Source organism: Ursus americanus, chromosome 22 (genome assembly GCF_024610735.1).
Source record: "Ursus americanus isolate L20-20 chromosome 22, mUrsAme1.1.p, whole genome shotgun sequence".
NCBI classification, from domain to species: Eukaryota; Metazoa; Chordata; class Mammalia; order Carnivora; family Ursidae; genus Ursus; species Ursus americanus.
Window position 1 is genome coordinate 13,116,016 of NC_142148.1, and position 20,239 is coordinate 13,136,254.

General features: G+C 36.8%; 1 protein-coding gene across 6 annotated transcripts in view; it reads right to left on the reverse strand.

Moving 5' to 3' along the window:
* Window positions 1-20,239, reverse strand: part of NCOA3 (nuclear receptor coactivator 3) — a 131,479-nt gene that overhangs the window by 43,110 nt on the left and 68,130 nt on the right. The window contains exon 1 of one of the 6 annotated variants that reach the window (XM_045804732.2): window positions 13,795-16,317. The exons of the other annotated variants lie outside the window; for them this stretch is intronic. The gene's annotated coding sequence lies outside the window, so the exon portion shown is untranslated. Of the gene's footprint in view, window positions 1-13,794; window positions 16,318-20,239 lie in introns of those variants that run through there. 6 annotated transcript variants of the gene reach the window in all.

Consider the following 20,239-nt stretch of genomic DNA (forward strand, 5'->3'; position numbering starts at 1 on the left):
GTCCTGATCTCACAATACACATAAATCAAACCACCACGCTGTACACCATAAACTTATACAGTGATCTATGTCAATTATTTCTCAATAAAATTAGAGGAAAAAAAATTTTAACTGGTCATTCTTCAACATATTGAGTGTTGTCCACATACTGCATTCCCTATGCCATGTGCTTCAGATAAACTGCTGACCAAAAGAGACAAGGTTTTTTGCCTTTAACAAGCTAATGACCCAGGGTCCATAATCAACAAACTAGTAAATATAGTATCCCAAAATGTATTATGTGCTATGAAAGGTCTCCACTGGAAATTAATGGCTGACCTGTTAATTCAAAAGCAGAAACAACTGCGTTATCAGATACAGCACACAACGTTATACAAGTGTTCAAAGTCCTAACCTTCTGCAGTCAATCTGGATCTCACCACTAAAAGAAAGATTCAGGGTAAAGCAACTGCACGTCCTTGAAAATGGCCAAACCTTAGCTCTGGCCCCCTTCCTGTTTAAGTAGGTCAGAAGAGAGACAGCTATAGCAGAATTTAGATGTGCTTCAAAACAACCAATACATACAAGCAGGGTGAAAGGTTTAAGTCAAATGCCTCTAGAGTTCCAACCAAATTCACTACATCAGTGATTCTCAGCCTTTTTGATATCAGGGTTCCTTTACCTCTTAAAAACTGAGAATGCCAAAACGCTTTTGTTATGTGGGTTATACCTATCAATATCTACCATATTCAAAATTAAAACGTGTAACTATTTGAAATATTAATTCATTTTAAAACAAGCCCATTATGTGTTAACAATTGCAGAAACAATTCTATGAAAAATAAATTTTCTGAAACAAAACAGAGAGGTGGCACTGTTTCTACATTTTTACAAATCTTACGTCTGACTTAAAGAAGATAGCTGGATTCGCTTATCTACTTCTCCATTCAGTATGTTGCACTATGTTAATTTGATAAAAACATATGAAGAAAAACCAGCCTCAGAGACATGTACTTATTTTTAAAAAGGACTATTTCAATAGCCTTTTGCAAATTGTAGATAATTTTCCTTGATATTATGCTAAAACTCAACAAGCAGTATTTTCTTAAAGGTTAGTTGCAAAGTGAAATCTGAAACTACTGATCAACTTTCATGCTATTACATTAAAATATACTCCCCTAGCTTACACTCTGAGTAAATCTTTTTCCCATGCATGATTTTGTAACATCAAACACTGTCATTTTAACAATATCTGTTCACTGATCAAGCAGATTTTAAAATATTCATATATTTCATGATACAATATCAAAAACTCCATATTAATAACACCACCCATCCTATTTTGAAAGTCTCTAAGTACTGAGAAGCTGTTACACTCATGGTGGCAGATTCAAACCTAACCAATATTATAATTTTCACTTGAAGACTCAAATTTCATCACTAAATACAAATACCATCAGAGGTCTTCCTTGAAGTAATAGGTTCATCTTGCTCAGTTTCAAGAAACTGTCTGCCAAATGCTCAGGTTTCAATAACCGGAGCTTACTGGCCGTTCTTTCAAGTAAAAACGGTATTCCATGAAAAAAGTGGCTAGTTCTGTACACAAACCAATCACACAAAGGCTTTTCCCCACGATAACCATCACACTTTGGTGGGCAGAGTGCTTTCTGCATATTTCCATTCTCACTAGACAGAACTTTTTAAATACGGTACTCAAGACTCAAGGCTTAATGAAATGAGCAAATTTTGCTGCTTCATGCAGGACAATCCTAAGTGAGAAATGCTGCTTTTTTTCCCTTAAACTCTAAGTGCAGGGAAATAAAGAATATAATGACCACTAGTACAGTCGACAGTGCCACTGCCTTGATTCAAGTTAAGGTGCCAGAAGTTTTCTGTACCACTGGCTCTGCACCATCAGTGCAAACATCAATAAAATGAAAATGGCAAATAATGAGTTATTATGAAAATAATTTTAACTGTATGGACTTTGTAAAAGTTCTCAGGCACTCCCAAAGGACCATGAACCACACTTTTGAGAACCACAGTACTAGATTAAGGTTGGGATTGAAGGTTTGAAACTGGTATGGCTTCTCCAAGATCCTCTTCACATTCATTTAATAAATATTTCAGTATCTACTATGTGCAAGCCTATATAAATAAGCCAGTTGTGAAATTAAAAGAACAGAACTTCCTGACTACATTAAAAAAAAAAAAAAAAAAAGCTTCTGCACACCAAAGGAAACAAAGCAATCAATAAAACCAGAGACAACGTACTGAATGGGAGAAGATATCTGCAAACAACATATCTGATAAAGGGTTAGTATCCAAAATATATAAAGAACTTAACTCAAAATGAAAAAAACGAAAAACAAGAAACAACCCAATTAAAAAATGGGCAGAAGACATGAACAGACATATCTCCAAAGAAGACCTAAACATGGCCAACAGATTCATGAACAGATGCTCAACATCAATCATCACCACAGAAAAGCAACTCAAACAAGAATGAGATATCACCTCACACCTGTCAGAATGGCTAAAATCAAAAACACAAGAAACAAGTGTTGGTGAGGTTGTGGGAAAAAAGTAACCCTCACGCACTGCTGATGGGAATGCAAACTGGTGCAGCCACTGTGGAAAAACAGTATGGAGGTTCCTCAAAAAGTTAAAAACAGAACTACCATAACATATGATCCACTAATTGCACTTCTGGGTATTACCCAAAAAAATACAAGAACACTAATTCACAAGGTTACGTGCACCCCTATGTTTACTGCAGCACTATTTACAATGGCCAAATTATGGAAGCAGCCCAAGTGTCCATCAATAGATGAATGGATAAAGATGATGTGGGATGTATGTGTACGATGAAATATTATTCAGCCATAAAACAGAATGAAATCCTGGGGTGCCTGGGTGGCTCAGTCGGTTAGGCATCCGACTTTCAGTTTCGGCTCAGGTCATGATCTCAAGGTTGTGGGAATGAGCCCCACACTGGGCTTCACACTGGGCACGGAGTCTGCTTGAGATTCTCTCTCTCCGCCCCACCCCGTTCGCTCTTGCACTCTAAACAAATGAAATCCTAAAAAAAATGAAATCTTGCCATTTGCAACAACATGGATGGAGCTCAAGAGTAAAATGCTAAGCAAAATAAGTCAGCCAGAGAAAGACAAATACCATATGATTTCACTCCTATGTGGAATTTAAGAAACAAAACAAATGGACAGAGGAAAGCAAAGAGAGAAAAAGAGAGAGAGACAAACCAAGAAACAGACTCTTAACTACAGAGAACAAACAGATGGTTACCAAAGGGGAGGTGGGTAGCGGGGTGGGTGAAATAGGTGACGGGGATTAAGAGTGCACTTATCGTGATGAGCACTGACTAATGTACAGAATTGCTGAATCACCATATTGTACACCTGAAACTAACATAACACTTATGTTAACTATGCTGGAATTAAAATTTAAAAATTAATAAAAAATTTTTAAAAAGAACAGGACTTCCTGGTAAGATGACATCATGGACTATTGCTTTCAACCAACCACTCTTCCCCCTGGCTATAAATATAATAATGACAAATAAAGTGCATACTTTTTATTAATTTTGGAAGACACGGACATGCTCAAAAATAACAAATATGTCTGTGGACCAAAACACAGAGCAAACATATCATAATGAACTGATGACTCCATGATCCCACTGAATTTCACGACGAGAAACTAGGAACTGCTTTGTCAGGAAATCCAATCATGCACAAGATAACAGGACCATAAGCAAGGCTGACAGGTAAAAACCAAACCAAAAAATTGCAGAAAGGAAGGTAAAGAAAAGCTATGGCCATCAATAACAAGTTACTGATCACATCAAACTGCAGTGTAGAAGAAAGAGTCATCATCTAATACTGCAAGAATATTCAGAATGGAGTCCCAAAACCAGACTGAAGATAGAGTGGAAATGGGACATGGCAACAAAAACAGAGCTAGGGGTACCAAGCTAGGGAGAAGGGGTCACGTGGAGAGCAGCAAATGAACAAAAGGAAAACTAAATTTCCCACTTAAGATGCAAATCATAAACGAAAATTCCCAAGTGTATCTGAAAACGGAACTAAGAAAGATGACCAAGAAATTCATCAATATTGGAAGATGAATTCACCACCCAATAAAATGAAATCTTTAAATAAGTTTAAAATAAATGTTTATGATCCTTAAGAGATAAAAATTTGACAGCCATGAAAAAAAATAAATGAAAATAGAATAAATCGTTGTGAAAAGATTAGATTACAAACCTTCATAAATTATAAAGTATAAAAAGAGAGGTAGTATCACCCATTATCTGAGCACCAAATATCCTGACTCTGGATAGACTCAGTTAGCATGGGATACTTAAATTCGTATCTGAAAACTCAATAAAGAATGAATTCCAAGACACCACACGGTGCGCACGCGCACACACACACACAATCAGCGAAGTGGGTAAGAAAACTGATAAATTCAAATCCAACGCAGCACAGTGAAATAAAGGGGAAAGACCTCAGAGCTGATCTAAGCCTCTGCATGGTATCACCAAATTTAAGTCTCTGAAGCTCAATTTCCTATTCTCTAAAATGGACCTATCATAGTCTTTCCGCGCCCCCCCCCCCCCCGCCACCACCAAAGAGAAGGAGAGGGGTAAGGAAGGGGCAGAGGGAGACAGGGAATCTTAAGGCGGTTCCATGCCCAGTGAGGAGCCTGATGCCGGGCTCTATCTCACAACCCTGAGATCATGACCTGAGCCAAAATCCAGAGTCAGACACTTAACCGTCTGAGCCACACTGAGCACCCAGATACCCCCAGGACATACCACATCTTTACAAGGTTGCTGGAACAATTAAAACCATAGACCAAAACAAAGCTTATCTGAGCACATGGAAGTCTTAACAAATGGCTCCCTAAGGAATCTCAGATTTACAGACAGAATCAAGGTTATTAAAAAAACAGAATTTTCCCTCTGTGATTATAAAGTAACTACATTTACAATCCACATAAATTCAGGAAACAATGTTAGTTTTCTAATTCCCACACTGGCTGAAGAACTTATGCAAACTGCCTAAACCTTGATACATCGGAGTGGAGTAAAGAGATGTCTTTTGGGAAGCACTAAATTCTCAAAAATACTAATATCCACGAATGAAGTTCTGGTAGTAGTAATAAACTGTTCTCATGCAAACATTTCAAGTATTTTTTTTTTTTTAAGACTTTATTTTTAAGCGATCTCTATGCTCAACGTGGGGCTCGAACTCATGACCCCGAGATCAAGAGCAACATGCTCTACCAAGTGAGCCAACTAGGCATCCCTCAAGTATTTTCTTTAAACTTCCCTAATATTGTGCATTTCTGTGTGAAAAGAATTTGTAGAAACAGTACCTCTTATTAGAAAGGGCACTTAGGTCACAAATGATTAAGGATGATTTCTTTGAGAAGTCCAGTTAAAATTCATAATTGCTTTGCATTTTTTTTTAAATATAAAGACACTAGCAATTTAACTAGTCTAAATTTAAAACTCTCTTTACTGTTTATCACTCTTAATAAAATGACTTCCTTATTAACTGCCAAAAGAAAAATGGGGGAAAAAATGGAACTCGGCCTTCTTATATTTTAAATTCAGAGTGATTTAAGTAATAAAACGTCCACAATTTACATGGTACCTTCATAGCACAAAACAGGCTTATCAAAAGCCCAAGTAAAAACTCACATACACACAAAAAATTAAATTTCAACTTAGTACCTAGGACATAGGTATCAAAGGCCTTATACTACTCAATCACATCTGGAAATGAAAAGACAGTAGGATTACCGCTGTGCATGGCCAATTTATCTTCAGAAGTCCAAGCATGTCTCCTGTTACCTTGCAGCAAGTCAGTGTGATCTGCATATCAATATACTGAAGGGCTGCAGTGTCTGAAACCCATGCCAACCATTAAAAGGTGTTATTTTAATTAACAAGTTTGCCAACACATTATGAATTTTGCAGTTTTATTTTAGAATTCTTTTTAAATTATTATCACAACCTATCTTTAAAGAAAATTTAAAAGGCTAAGAACCAAGACTAAAAATCATGCGATTCCAATTCTATTTATATCACCCTCCAGTAAAATAACTAGCTCCATAAAAATCTTTTCAAACAGAAGAGCAACATACCAGTAGTTGATTAGGAAAAAATAATTTCTATAATCCAGTTTTCTACAACATTAGGGCCAAGTTTTATAGTAGGGGAATGAAAGAAATGCCAAATAACACATCACATAACAACAGTGCTACCCAGAATACAAGTAGGTAGATTTTTACTTGTAATAATTTTAAAGTATGAAAGATAAAATTCTGTGCAAGTGAATTAAGTATCCTACACTGCTGATCTTTAGATGTTTGTGTACTCACACAGTATAAGTTTAATGCTAAGGTTCATTAAAGATTGAAATTTGGTTTCATTGATAGATGATGAAAAATATATTTAAATCTTAGGAACATATGTTGAGCATGTGTGCACATGCAAAGCTTTCAAAGTTACTTTAAAATGTGAAAATGAGTAAGGCTCCTGTTATCCTTGATAAATGTCAGCTGCCATGCATTCATGTCCAATACACACTATTTTTCACAAAGCAGAATCCCAGAGAAGGCAATTTTGAATCCAGCAGCTGCACGTAATGGTTATACACAGCAAATTCTACTCAAGGTCAGAAGTTTAGAGGTTTTCAATATCAACTTCAAAATAACGCAGGCTTTATATGTTAAATATTACACAGATTCAAAAACATTCTTATTAAAACAGGCCTTGGAAACAAAGAATCATAAGAAAGTAATTAGTCTGAGAGTTTGGCATATGATAGGGCCATTTATAACAGTGGTATAAACTGGACTATTTGTACAGCAGTTCACTTTGTAGATCACTGAGCTGATATTTAGGCCAATTATATTTCTTAATTAAATTACAAAATTAAGTACTACAAGAGCTCTGTTATTACCAAGTGACAAATTTTTTATGTCTATATTTTCCAAATCCAATAAAACTGCCCTTTTTATGAACCTTGACTATAAATAACTACTAAAACCTTATCTCCATCCATTTTCACCAAGAGCAGAAAAACAGTGATTGAATTTAGTTCAGTTTGTTGTTCGTGTCAAAGATGGATCTTACGATTTTAACAATTTTCTCTACATGTTCTGAAAGCCTCATCTACAGCAAACCAGCTTAACATTCAGTCTTTGGCTTTAATAACAAGAACACAACAATGGAAGCGCCTGGGTAGCTCAGTCGGTTAAACATCTGCCTTTGGCTCATGTCATGATCCCAAAGTCCCAGGATCAAGTCCTGCATCAGGCTCCTTGCTCAACAGGGAGCCTGCTTCTCCTTCTGCTTGCCATTCCCCCTGCTTGTGCTCTCTCCCTCTTTCTCTCCCTCTGATAAATAAATAAATAAATATTTTTTTAAAAAGCAACTCTGTATAGTATGGAACCTATCCTCAAAAAAGTTGCTTTTTAAAGTAGGTTGCTGTTTGATGAACATAAAATTTAAATGTTTAAGCTTTTATTTATTTATTTTAAAGATATTTATTTATTTACTTACATACTTACTTATTTGAGAGAAAGAGAGTACCAGCGGGGGTGGAAGGGCAGAGGGAGAGGGAAAAGCAGACTTCCCACTGATCAGGGACCTGACGTGGGGCTTGATCCCAGGACCTTGAGATCATGACCTGAGCCAGAGGCAGATCTTTAACCAACTGAGCCACCCAGGTGCCCCTAAAATGTTTAAGCTGTTACATTACAAATGCATTAATATTCCCCTACCTATCATCGTATAATCTGCACAGTTTAAATATAATATTCCTTCCATAGAAGGAGACTCTTAAAAGTAAAAAACCTAAAAAAAAAAAATAAACGGGGCGAGGGACTAAGTGTGGTCAGATTATCTAAAGTAAAATAACTTCGGTTTTTCCGCTTATAACCACAGCACTTCATCAGCCCTAAAACAGCAGATCCACCAAAATTAAGGCTTTCTGGGTAATTTTTTAAATGGATGTTACACGCTTAAGAGCAAAATTTCTGGAAGTACTACTACAAGATGCCCATAAGCATCTCATAAACACTTAATGGACAAACAGAAAAGTGTAGATAGGTCTGGGTATGGCTTTAAATTAATTTTGAAGAAAGTCTTTGACATGGGTACCTGGGTGGCTCAGTCATTTGAGCATCTGACTCTTGGTTTCAGCTCAGGTCAAGATCTCAGAGTCTTGGGATTGAGCCTCGCATTGGGCTCTGCGCTCAGCAAGGAGTTTGCCTGAGAGTTCTCTCTCCCTCTCTCTCTCTTTCCCTCTGTCCCTCCCCTTGCTCTCTCTCTAAAATAAATAATTTTTTCTTTTAAGTCTCTGACATATATTTTCTGGATACATGAAAAAGATATGGTGCTGGAATTAACATAAGCCCTATATTTAGAGGTTGACTACTACAACGACGACAGAATAAGGTTTTAGAAAACCTGAGGTAAGTTCAATTAATGTGTTATTTTTGAAACCCAGGAATATTTGCGATAGATAGCAAACCTTCTGAGGTCAGTGCCGTGAGAAAAATAACAATATTTTTCCAGAAATTCCTTTATGGCAGCACAGAGATCTTACCTTCTATATATCAGGTATATTCTCCCACAGCTTTATACAGATATAATTCACACACCATACACTTACAGTATCCAATCCAATGCCTTTTAATATACTCAGAGTTGTACAACCATCACCACAATCATTTTTAGAACAGTCTCATTATCCCAAAAAAGAAGCCCAGTACTCCTTAGCTGTTCTCTCCCCTAATCCCATTTTCCCCCACCTCATACCACCTCTCTCCCACCCTAGGGAGACACTAATCTACTTTCTGTCTCTAATGATTTATCTATTCTGGACAGCTGATTCAAATGGAATCATACAATATCTAGTCCTTTGTGATTGGCCTCTTTCACTTAATATAATCCTTTCAAATTCATCCATCCATGTTGTAGCATATATCAGTAGTTCATTTCTTTTTATTTGTGAATACTTAATGTATGGAAATGTCTTATTTATCTATTCATCAGCTGATGCCCATTTAAGTAGTTTCTTCTTTCTGGCTATAATAAATAATGTTACTATGAACGTATGTCAAGTTTTTATGTGGTCGCCTATATTCTTAAATGAGAAATCATAAGCACTGATAAGTGAAAGCAGATTCTGATAACATATCCAAAGAAGCCTCTAGTAAACAGGAAAGAAGCCAGGTTCTTTAAAAACATTTTAAAAAATACTGGAAACCAATTATAGGATTTTAATTATGATTAATATACTAAGCACTCTAATGGAAGAAGTGAACAAACAAGAACAGATGGGTAATGTAAGCAGAGAGATGGAAACTATGAGAAAGAAGCAAATGGGAATATTAGAAATCAAAAACACGAACAGAAATGAATGCCTTTGATGGGCTCATCAGTTGACGGAACACAGCTGAGGAAGAAAAATAAAATAAAATTAGTGAGCTTAAAGATCAATACAAGCTTCCTAAACTGAAAGGCAGAGAGGAAAAAAAAAAAGAACAGAATATCCAAGGACGGTGGAACAATTACAAAAAGTATATTATATACATAAGGGGAATACATTTATGTGAAATTCAGAAAAGGCAAAACTAAGGACTTAAAGCAGAACAGGGGCTGCCAACTATCAGCGGAGTGGACGATTGCACAGAAGGACAAAGGAGATGGTGGGAGTGTTTTATATCATGATTGTAGTAACGGTTACATTTGTCAAAACTCAGCAAATTATAAATTTAAGGCTGGTGAATTTTATCAAATGTAAATCATACTTTAATAAAGTTGTCTTTTAAAATCAAGTACTTAAAGTTGTGTAAGGAAAAAAGCAGTGCATACTGCTAATCCTGTGATAAATAATAAATGACTCATATAAGGTAAAATAAATTAGCTAATAAAAGAGGGCTATTTCAATAAGAAAATTTACTTTTTCTAAAGAAGTTCTACAGGAAAAGCAAATTTAGTACATCAGCAGTTAAAATCAAGTATATATTTAAAAATTTTCAGGGCAATAAAAATAATCTTGCAACAAAATACACAAAAATGTTCGTTGAAATTTCATTCATACATCAAAAACCAGAGGACACTCTAATGACCATCAATCCCAAATTCAAAAAACAAAGCCATACAAAAAAATACAATATAGTAGTAGCTAAAAAAAATTATACACAACATATGTGAATATTACAAGCAATCAAAAGTTTTTTTAAAAAGCAAGTACACTAGAGGTGCCTGGGTAGCTCAGTCGGTTGAGCAACCAACTCTTGATTTTGGCTAGGGGCGTGGTCTTCAAGTAAAAGGATGGAGTCCCAAGTCAGGCTCCAAGTTCAGGGGAGCGTGTCCCTCTCCCTCTGTCCCTCCCCCCAGAGCATGCTCTCTAAATAAATAAATAAATAATCTTTAAAAAGTAAAATAAAATAAAAAGGAAGTACATTACACTCATTTTTGTAAAGCTAAAAACAAAAACTAAACATGGTTCATGAAAACACACATGTGGGGTTTTTTTTGAAGTTTTAAAAAGCAAGCGAATCACATTATCTGTTACTTCTGGGACAGAGGCAGAAGGACGACTAAGATGGAGAAACACACAGGGAGCTGGTATACCTAACAACTTTCTAGTTCTTAAGTAGTGGGTCCATAGGTGTTTTCTGAAGTACACTTAACACATATAATATATACTCCTGTTTCTATAAAATATCGCATAATTTTAATGTTAAATTAAAAAACACTAATGTTAAGTTAAAAATGTTAAGTTAATGTTAAGTGAATATATATTTAATCTAACATCTGAGCTAGAGACTGTGTTGAGGGCATTCCATTTATTATTCATTTTAATCCCTATTTCAGCTCTCTGATATGCAGAACAGATAGAAGTAGAGCTCAAATCTATCCCTCTTTCACAGGAGAAAACAGATATGGGGAAATAACTCACCCAAGGTCATACATCTAGTAAATGATGGAACTATAGATTAAATCCAAGTCTTTCCAGTACCAGAGCCCAAGCTCTTAACCATTTCTACAAAAAAATAAACAAATATTTTACTCCCCTTTTTTGTGAAATCTGAGTGTAACTGCACTGTCTACAGCTGCTCTAACAACTGTCTTTCAATGGCCCAGCTTAAGTTTCCAGTAAGAAGTTACCGTTTTCTGGTCACATTAACTAGAAATTCCTACTAGTCTTTAACAAAAAGAAAACAGTTAAGAATGATGGCCCTTAGGGACGCCTGGGTGGCACAATCAGTTGAGTAACTGACTCTTTCTTGGTTTCAGCTCAGGTCATGATCTTGGGGTCATGATATAGAGCCCCACCTTAGGCTTCACGCTCAGCAAAGCATCGGCTTAAGATTCTCTCTCCTCCCTCTGCCCCTCCTGCTTGCGTGCACACATGCCTGCTCTCTCGCTAATATAAATAAACCTAAAAAAAAAAGAAGAAGAAGAAGAATGGCCCTTACCAGGTCATCACCACTGACTAGATTCTTGACCCATCCCTGTGTATCACCTTTTAAAAAGTACCTTCACCTTACCAATACTTTCACATCTCCTATCTAAGCAATCAGCATGCATTTAGTGAGTAGGGGAAAAGCAGTAAGCAGGATAACTAAAAGGCTCTGTAATGAGGAACCAGATCCATCAATCACAGAAACTTAAGCTGGAAAAACCTGTGATGTTCTATAAAACAAGTAAATTGATCCTAATCAGAAAACCGGTATCAAACTGAGACTATTACCACCCCTAGTTCCCATGCTAAAAAAAAGACAAAAACAAAAAACTGTGTTTTCTAGCTTTAAATTTAAGGGGTGTTATATCTAGGCAGACAATTGATGAAATTAACAAATGCCAATTTTTCTATATATATAAAATATAAACCTAAAATCAATTTCCTTAAATTGTTTGGTTTTTCAATAATAGCAGTTTTATAAGATGTCCATGAGCTTGATTCATTTTAATTATAAGGAATAAAAGCAGAACTTATAATTAAACAGTTATCTTTAAACTTTAGTAATTCAATTTCAAACTAAACTGAAGGACAGAGATATAGTCCTTACAATTCAGAATGCCATTCATATGCTACTAATACCTTCTCAATATCAAATTCTCTAGAAGGCTATGCTAAACTTTCTAGAAACTAAAATGTTAGTAAAATGTGATATAAAGGCACTTAATAATTATCCTGACCTTGGCAATATATTCTCATTCCTTTATCCAACTACATAGTGCTCTCATTTTAATTAAGATGACACAAAAATTGGTTTAAGAAATTTTCATGAAGTAAAAGAGACTGGTAAGAGACTGTACTTCAAAGAGTTAATTTCCAAAACCATGAATGATATCACAGCCTGAGAGTCCAAAAACCGTGATTTTAAAACTTCTGTGGTTAAAAATGAATTTCTGTTGAATAACTATAGACATATTTTCACTGCTGGGGAATGTCATCTAAAAGATCAGTTCTTAAGGTATTACTGACTTCAGTGATACTTAAATTCTTCCACTGAAAATCACTTTTTAAAGCAAATAAAAACTTAAACATTATAAAATTGCAGAAAGTTAAGTAAATCCCCTACCACCACCCCTACTCCTATATATAGCTGCATGAACACTTAACAAGATAGCAACTTATGACAAAAGTTCACAAATTACAGAAAGAAAATGGTCTGAAATTTGCAAAGAATCAAGATTTAGGTTCTAATTCAATGACACCACAAACTAGTTATACAACTCTGATAAATCCATTAGCTTCTCTTAAGCCCCTTTCTACCATGGGTTGTAAGAAGATGAGACATAAAAGCATTTTACTTTTGAATATTACTCAGATTGGAAATGGCAGAAAAAAGTAACTGAACCTAAAGGAAAGAAAAAAATTGCAAAAAAATGGACAGAGCCTTAAGTATATGCAAGAAATACCAAATGATCTAACAAACATGTCATCGGAATCACAGAATCAGAATAAAGGAGGAAAAGAATAAAATACTTGAGGTAGTAATGACCAAAACTTCCCCACTTGATGAAAACACCAATCTATACACTGAAGGAGCTCAAAGAATCCCAAGGAAAGCAATTACAAAGGAAATAAGACCTAAGTACAGCACAAACTGTTTAAAAATAAAAAGAGAATATCTTGAAAGTAGCCATAGGAAAAAGATCATACACACAGAAGAACAAGGATAAAAGTTATCTTTTCAGAAACAAGACAGTGGAACAACATCTTTAGCTGAACTACTTTCCAGTGGTGACTGTTTCCTCCTGAGAACATGCCCCTTACTAAGGACTTCCTCCATCCCTCAGGGAAGAGAAGCAGTAGCACCCGGTGCGGAGCCCAATTCCTACTTCATGGAAGGGAAGTGCCCAGAACGCTATAAAATCACCAACATCGTCAGCCATAAACAGTAGTTTTGCGTGCTGGCTATTCCACCGCCTTTCGCCAGCCAGCCTACAGGAGGAAAAGCAAAGCTTACCAAGGATGCACCTTCAGATGGAAGCAGCACTTAAAAGCACCCTGAATCAAGATGAGTGGGAAACCATCCCAATAAATACATTTTGGATAGATTAGATCAAGTGCTGAAATAAAAAATTGTTAACCCACAATTTTATATCCAGTGAACCGATCTTTCAAAAATTAATGTGAAATAAAGACATTTACAGAAAAAAGTTGAGACAAGTGACCACAAACACTTCAGTAAATAAAAGGATATCTATCCTCAGGCCAAGGGGAAAGGGCAACAGATGAAAACTCGTACCTGAAGATGAATGAAGAGCATCAGAAATGTCTTTTGCCAAATGGGTGGCTCTATTTCTTTCTGATAATTGCTCTGAAGTCTAAGATTCTCATGGAAAAGACTACACAGGGCCGCCTGTTTGGCTCAGTTGGTTAAGCGTCTGCCTTTGGCTCAGGTCATGATCCCAGGGTCCTGGAATGGAGCCCCATATTGGGCTCCTTGCTCAGTGGAAAGCCTGCTTCTCCCTCTGCTTCTCCCCCCACTGTGCTATCAAATAAATAAAATATTAAAAAAAAAAAAAAGACTATACGAAGTACCTTTAAATCTTGATATTTTAGGAAACAGACTCTGGTTGATGGACTACTGAGCTACAGTAACATACAATTTTACAACCATACTAAAGGACTAATTCAAACTGTGTGGGTCTCCTCATATGCCTAAAGGAGGTAACTTCTTTAAAGCAGATTGCAGAAAAAGATTAAACAAAACAGAATTACACAGGGCTGAATGATCTAGAGAAGGGGGAAATTTAACTGTTCTTTTAGAATATTATTTGTTTTCTGATGGGTAAATGAGGATGCCCCTTTTTCTTTTTCATCTCTAGCCCTCAATTTAACAAATTACTCACTGAAAATACTTTAAGTGGCACCTGATTCTATCACCTCAAATTTCAGAAGTGTATAAAAAAGTAAAAACTTTGTCTCTCTACTTCTCATGTCAATAATGTTAACTTCATAGGTTTAGTAAAACTCTGTCAATCGACTTACCAGGGTAATGGACAACTGAGGCCATATCTTGAAGGCCATAATTGAGAATCATTCTTATTTCATCAGGCATGAAAAGCCCACCATTAACAAATTAAGACTGAAATTTATGTAAGTCAATGCCTGTGAGCCTGGTACCTATTCCAAAGGCTCAAAGGTAGAAGGAAGGTTATGTCCAAACAGGCCACAGACTTAGTACAGTTGGAGAACCTAGAAAAGAGATCACCCACATTTATAGGTACTCCAATGTGAAATCTGGTACAGAGAGTTTGGATTGGTTTCCTAGTCTCAAAATACAAAACTGTTTTTGTATTGTAAGAGATTTTTAAAGATCAATCCTATATTCCTTAGGAAAACTTCTGAACAGAAATTAATCCTATAGCCTCAAAAGTTGCTCAATAAAATAGGGGCACCTGGCTGGCTCAGTTGGTAGAGCATGTTGTCTCATCAGGGTCATGAGTTCAAGCCCCATACTGGGCCTAGTACTTAAAAAAAAGAAATTGCTCAGGGACACTTGGGTGGCTGAGTCAGCTGAGCATCCAACTCTTGGTTTTGGCTCAATGGTGATCTCATGGGTCGTGAGACTGAGCCCCACATCAGGTTCCACACTCAGTCCCACACCAGGTTCCACACTCAGCAGGAAGTCTGCTTAAAGATTCTCTCCCTCAACCCCTCCTCCCCACACACGCTCACACACTCTCTCTAAAATTAATAAATCTTTTTTTTAAAATGCTCATAGAAGATTTTATGATTAAAAGCCACATATTTTGGCACCTATGCTAAACAATAAAAAATTTTAAAAAACTGTAAATCAGCCAAAACAGGAGAAGAGCCTTTTTTACAAACTCAAGAATCAATTGTGGGACTTCTCTTTAATCCAAAAAGTAACAAACTCTATCCTATAGTGAATAGGACAAATTATAACAACAAACTATATTCAGGTATCAGAGAACAGGCAGTGAAAAACTGTGGTCCCTGAGATCAGGGAAACATCTGGGGCAGGGGTGGGGTGGGGAAGGCAACAACATGAATCCTGCCACTACCCAAGGTTTTCTGCCAGAAAGCAATTTCCACATCACAGCACAGGGATAAGGAACCCAAAAAGAGCCCAGCAACCTTGAATTGACAAGATAATGACCACAGTTCAGCATGTCCCAGCTAGCTAGATTCTGCAGGACAGTTTCTCAGAGTGACTGAAAAACTGCAGGGATGGACAAACTGGTTCTGAAATTTGTATCAAAATGCAAAGCCCTAGATTAGCCAAAGCAATCATGACAAGGAAAAAAGTTGAAAAATTCACATTACTTACTCTCAAATCTTACTATAAAAGCTACAGTAATCAGGACAATGTATGTGGGCTTAAGACTGATATATAAATCAATGGAGCAGAAAAAAGACCAGAAAGAGGTTGTGATGTACACAATCAGCTGATTAAGTTAGCAAGACAATGCAATGGGAAAAGGAGAGTCTTTTCAATAGATGGCTCTGGAACAGAATATCCACATTTTAAAAACTGATCCTCAATCCTTTCTTCACATCATACACAAAAATTAAGCCAAAATGGATCAAACACCTAAATATAAAGTCAGAAGTATAAAACTTCTATAAGAAAACACAGGAGAAGAGCTTCATAACCTACAGATAGGCAAAGATCTCTCAGTACATAAAAAAGCACTAACCACAGAAGAAAAAATTGGTAAGTTGTACTTGAAAATTCAAAATGCCTATTGTCCAAAAAAATTAAGAAAATAAAAAGGGAGGACTAAGAAAGAAAGAAAGAAAGAAAGAAAGAAAGAAAGAAAGAAAGAAAGAAAGAAAGAAAGAAAGAGAAAGAAACTCTTAAAATATATCTGAAAAGAATCAGTAGCCAGAATATATACTTTCTTAAAACTCCTACAATAAGAAAACTGCCCAATTTTAAAAATGGGCAAAACATTTAAACAGACACTTCATGACAGAAGACATACGTGTGGTTAGTAAGAAACTATTATTGGTATCATTAGACATCATGGAAATGCAAATTAAAGCCACAATGCAATACCACTATCACCCCATTAGAAGGGCTGAAACTGAAGAAGTGACAATACCAAATAGGAACCATTCAAACTTGAATTCTTTTATCTTGCAGGTGGAATATAAAATGATACAGCCACTTCAGAAACAATTTCACAGTTTTTTTAATAAAGACAAGCATACACTTGGGGCACCTGGGTGGCTCAGTAGGTTAAGCATCTGCCTTCAGCTCAGGTCATGATCCCAGAGTCCTGGGAATCAAGCCCCGCACAGGGCTCCTTGTTCAGCAAGGAGTCTGCTTCTACCTCTGCCCCTATCCTGGCTCGTGCTTGCTCATGCTTGCTCACTCACTCTCTCTCCCCCTCAAATAAAATCTTATAAAAGGGGCGCCTGGGTAGCGCAGTCGTTAAGGCGTCTGCCTTCAGCTCAGGGCGTGATCCTGGCGTTCCGGGATCGAGTCCCACATCAGGCTCCTCCGCTGGGAGCCTGCTTCTTCCTCTCCCACTCCCCCTGCTGTGTTCCCTCTCTCGCTGGCTGTCTCTGTCAAATAAATAAATAAAATTAAAAAAAAAAAAAATCTCATAAAAAAGATAAGCATATACTAACTAGAATTTAAATTAAAAATTGAAATAAATAAAAGCTAAGTTTTCTAACTAGAATTTAAATTAAAAATTGAAGCAAAAAAAATTTTTTTAATAAAAAGATAAGCATACACTTAACATAAGCCCCTGCAATTGCACTCCTGGGTATGTACTCAAGAGGGGAAAATCTACACAGTGACTTGTACCTGAATGTTCAGAGTGGCTTTATTCATCACAGTAGCCAAAAATGAGAATAGTCACACAGTGGAATTCTACTCAGCAATAAAAAAGAAATTACTGGTAACATGCAATAATGTAGATATATCTAAAAAATATATTATGCTGGGTTAAAGAACTTCTGCAGTGTGACTGTGGTTAAACACAACAGTCACTCTCATACATTGCTGGTGGGAATCCAAAATGGTGTAATTCTTATGGAATGTGATTTGACAATATCTAACAAAAAACTACATACACATTAACCCTTCAACCCAATAGTCTCACTTCCAGGAACTTATTCCAAAGGTACACTCCCAAGATATAAAAATATATACTCACAAGGTTATTCACTGCAGCATTTTAATTGCAAAATACTGGAAACAACCTAAATAATACCCATACATAGGATATTGCTTGAGTAAACTATGGCATATGCACATAATGGAAACTATGTAAAAAATAAATGAGAAAGGGGCTGGGGGAACAGCAAGGTTGGTTACCTACGAGAAATGGGAGAAATGGGATGGAAAGGATACAGAAGGGAAGTGTATCTTTTGTATAATTTTAACTCTTGAAAACATATTTATTTTCTACAAATTCAAAAATGAAACCCATCGGAATGAGAAGGAGCATTAAAAAAACTGGGGGCACCTGGGTAGCTCAGTCAGTTAAGCGACCAACTCTTGATTTTGGCTCAGGTCATGATCCCAGGGTCTTGAGTTTAAGCCCCACATTGAGGCTCCCAGCTCCCATCATGGAGCCCACCTTAAAAAAAGTGGGGGGATGCAAATGGGTGGCTCAGTCAGTTAAGCATCCGACTCTTGGTTTTGGCTCAGGTCATGATCTCAGGGTCGAAAGATCGAACTACACACATTAGGCTCCATGCTCCATGCTCAGTGGGGAGTCTGCTTGTGGTTCTCTTCCTCTCCCTCTCCCTCTGCTCCTCCCTCTGCCCCTCTGGCCGTCCCTTCCCCTGCTCACACGCAGGCCCGCACACACGTTCTCTCTAAAATAAATAAATCTTTAAAAAAAAAAAAACAATGAAAAACAAATGAACCTAATTTCATTTCAAATGAATACCGTAACTACCTTATGCAGAAAGTTGAACTGGGAAGTGAAAGTGGAGAGGAAAGGGAAAGCAAGAAAGGAAGAAGGGAAGGCTGATTCAAGTAATTTAAGAATACAATATTTATTTATTCATTCTCAGTCTTGGGCAGCATGGTTGTAAGGCAGTGAAGAACTACACATAAATTCTCCACTTTAAGTTTGTTTATTGTGGCGAAATGGGCAAAGTGACTCTGAAATTATTTGAGATGTATTACAGGATAGAGCAAATGAGTAAATGCACTGACAATGGTGGGAGCCAAGGTTTCTCACAGCATAAAAAGGGACATAAAAATATGAAATGGTAAGTGCAGAGGAAGAGCCCTGTAGACAGAGAGTGAAGCTGGACATACTGATATAAACTCATGATTTCTAAACTATGTATATGCATGTTGCTATGAATGTGTTTATGTACAAGTATGTTGGTATATGCACATATGTGTATATAAGCATGCGTATTTACTAGCTCTGTCCACTGAAAGGGTCAACCCACGAGCAATGAGGATACCTCCCCCCAACCCCTGCAAGATTCTAGTCGCTAATACTATTCCTCCCCACAAGGACAGGGAGACTGATTAAGCGTTCCACCTTCTATCGCTTAAATATTTAAAAAAAAAAAAAAAGAGTCCCACTTTCTAAACCTAGGACAACTGGAGCATCAAAATAATTAGGTAGAGTAGGCACGCCTGGGTGGCTCAGTCATTAAAGCGTCTGGCCTTCAGCTCAGGTCATGATCCCAGGGTCCTGGGATTGAGCCCCGCATCAGGCTCCCTGCTCAGCAGGAAGCCTGCTTCTCCCGCTCCCACTCCCCCTGCTTGTGTTGCCTCTCTCACTGTCTCTCTCTGTCAAATAAATAAATAAGATAATAATAATTAGGTAAAGTAATGAATTTATCAATTGAAAACCTAAGAATTCATGAGTCTAAACTGACAGACATGGCTCTTGATTACAGAATAATGTCAAGGGCTGACTCATAGCATGAAGGGAATGCTGGAATCAGAAAATAACCGTTTTGGAACCAACACAGTGAAAAATAAGGTCAGAGAAGAATCATTAATGAATGTTAAATCTATGGCAAATTGTGATGAGAACCATGGTATTTGCATTGTCTCCCCACAAAATGCTTATTGCATGGAAGGAAAATAAACTATACAGTGGAGAAATCTGGCAACATCTTGGCCAAATAATCAGTATTAACACCACAAGAAGGGACAGAAGGCATCATGTGTCTCCAGAAGTTATGCATCTTTCTCAGGATATCACATCACCTATACAATACTCCAGCCAAGAATGTATAACCTCAATCTAATCGCAAAGAAATTTCAGAGTAACATAAAATGAAGAACATTCTATTAAAAAGGGGGGAAGGGCTGTGTTCTTCAAAAATGTCAATGCCATAAAAAACAAAGGCTATGGAAATATTCCAGGAAAAGGGAGGCTAAAGAGAAATAAATATGGTAAATGCAGTACCCGACCCTAGACTGGATTCTGTACAGGAAGCAAAGGAAATGCTGTTAACAGGCTTTATTAGGTCAACTGACCAAACTGGAAGATAGACCATACATTTGTGTCAGTATCCATTTATGAAGTTGATAACAGTACAATAGTTAAATAAGAGAATGACCCTATTCTCGGGAATACAGTAGTATTAGCAGAAAGAAGCTCAATATATGTAACTTACCCTCAAATAGTTTAGAAAAGGACTATGCATGCATCTAGAGAGAGGGAAGGACAGAGTGAGAGCACACACGGATGCAAATTATAAACAAGTGGGTAAATCTGGCT